Genomic DNA, 2,500 nt, shown 5'->3' with positions numbered 1-2,500 from the left:
GGCGCCCCCTAGAGCTGATTTGAGTCATGTATTTACTACATACACACCCACACAACAACAAAAGGTGTGGGCCATCTTCATCATAAACATCATAAACATCATAAACAACAAAAGCCTTCTACCAGGAGGAGGAGGAGGTTGTATTATAACCAATCACGGTTACAACCTGGAGCTCGAAATCTCCATGCCCAAGGAAATCACTTTTTATGGACTCTAAGAGGAACTTAGGTCTTAACTTCTTTCCATGGGAGCGGAGGTCAGCTTACTGTAGGACCTGCTCCCATGGCTTAGCTGTTGGTCAGGTTAGGTTAAACTCTATCAACTGATTTTGGTATTCTGGTTTTGGTTTATAGTTTGTAGTAGTATTGACCAATAAGTCCCCTCTCGGATTGATTGGTAGGGTCTAATCACCACCTTCTCTGGATACTCCACCGACTCCTATGAGCAGGTCAGGTCAAGCTGTCTGGGAAAATAGATTTTCTGTTCTTATTTCAGTAAAAGGTTTGACGCTGATTGGCCATACACGCCATTCTGCCCTAAACCCAACCCAAATGTACCCTACAGTGACATGACACCTGGGAGTGTCCACCCAGATATAGGATAGATAGGTCAACCTACAAGCCTACCAAGTGGACTGTACCAACTGGTAAGGAGGGAAACACCCACGTGTGATATCACTAGGGATAGGGTAGAGAGTGACTACGGCTTATCAACAGCACACCTGGTGGTAAAATAGGGGCTCTATAATAGCTGGAGTCTACCTCTAAATTACTCTAATCTACCGACATAAGTGAGAGGATTATTGCCAATCCCTTCCATCTCCCTCCCTCTTATAGCAGCTCTATTTAAGGAAAGCATAATTTTAGCACTAAATGCGACTATTACATCTGGCTGCAGAGACACCCCCTATCCACCCCCTATCCCCACCCCCTGAGGCCTCCATGCACTGAGAGCTGTGTATTGAGTCTTGCACACTAAATTGAAAAAGGATGCAATGTTGTTGTCAACGTTGTGCATGGAGACCTGTGTACTATATCTTCTGCTCTGCTACTTTAGTTGAATTTGAATGTACTGTATAATATACTGTGATTTCATGTTTTGTTTTTTGAATACACTATGTCGTATTCTTGACAACATGGGATTGATTGGAGTGAATGCAATGAATGCATCGGACTTGCATTTAAAAAAATGTGCTGTTGTGTTGTGTGTTGTTCCCTTTACACTGCTCCAGGAATGCTGATATAACCCAGAATACAAGACCAAGGTAACAAAAAGAACAAAGAGAGAATGGAAAACTAAATCCAGAGTACAAGGCCATGTTAAACATACCGCCTCGCCATCCTACTGCTTTCCCCACTGAAGCAGATTTATTTTCTGTGGTGATCGTTGATGTGTTTCATGGATTTCATGGGGTTTCCTTCTACCGACAGAGCATTCACTGTAATCAGACATCTTCACTGGGGCGACAATCTGTGTCATTGTCTGCCAATGTAATTACATTTACACAGTCGATGCAGGGCAAATATGTATTGTGGGCTCTCCACGCTATCAGGGTTTACAAAGAAGAGGAAAACAGTTGTGCAGAATGATTTAACCATCAAAAGGAAATAGCCTTTCACATATTTCCTTCCTTGTAATATAACAATGCAGAGGAGTCTTAGTCTTTATAGTACATAGTCTTTTAGAATTGCATTCAATATAATATTATAGAACAACACATAATGACCACAGTCTCATATAATATAATTTAATATACAGTATAATATAATATAATGTAATCTAGACCTTTTATATTTGATATAGCCTTAACCCTAACACATGGACACATAATCTCATATAATATGATATAATACAATATAATATAGGCCTCATATAATATAATAGAACATTATTTTACAACACATTTTGAGGGTGTCCTTCATTTGGTGTTAAAGAAGGTTTGAGAGACTTGAGTATTGGTCTGATCAGACATGGCCGCGCGGCAGAGTGCGATTACAGATTATGAACACGCAGGAAAGAGCAGCGTAATCATGCCTTTTAAAAGGCCCCTTTGTTCCCCTCTCTGAGTATGATCAATGAACGTCTGGAAATCATGAAGAGACGCTGTGGTCGATTTTGCATTAAAAAGACTCCTTTCTCTTTAATGGAGGCTTTCTTGTCTCTCTCTCTCTCTCTCTCTTGCTCTCTTCCACTTTATCTCTCTCTCTCTCTCTCTCTCTTGCTCTCTTCCACTTTATCTCTCTCTCTCTCTCTTGCTCTCTTGCTCTCTCTCTCTCTCTCTCTCTCTCTCTCTCTCTCTCTCTCGCTCTCTCTCTCGCTCTCTCTCTCTCTTGCTCTCTCTCTCTCTCTCTCTCTCTCTCTCTCTCTCTCTCTTGCTCTCTCTCTCTCTGCTCCTCTAGCGGGAAGATGCTATCCCAGCGACAGCCTTGATTTCTGATTGGAGAGCCACCCAGAGACAGACGGCATGTCTGAAATCAATCACTCATTTCCAATACAGTGT

The sequence above is a fragment of the Micromesistius poutassou genome, assembly GCF_964030765.1.
Source record: "Micromesistius poutassou genome assembly, chromosome: 2".
Taxonomy (NCBI): domain Eukaryota; kingdom Metazoa; phylum Chordata; class Actinopteri; order Gadiformes; family Gadidae; genus Micromesistius; species Micromesistius poutassou.
The sequence above is the reverse complement of the archived record's forward strand: the minus strand, read 5'-3'. Positions refer to the sequence as shown.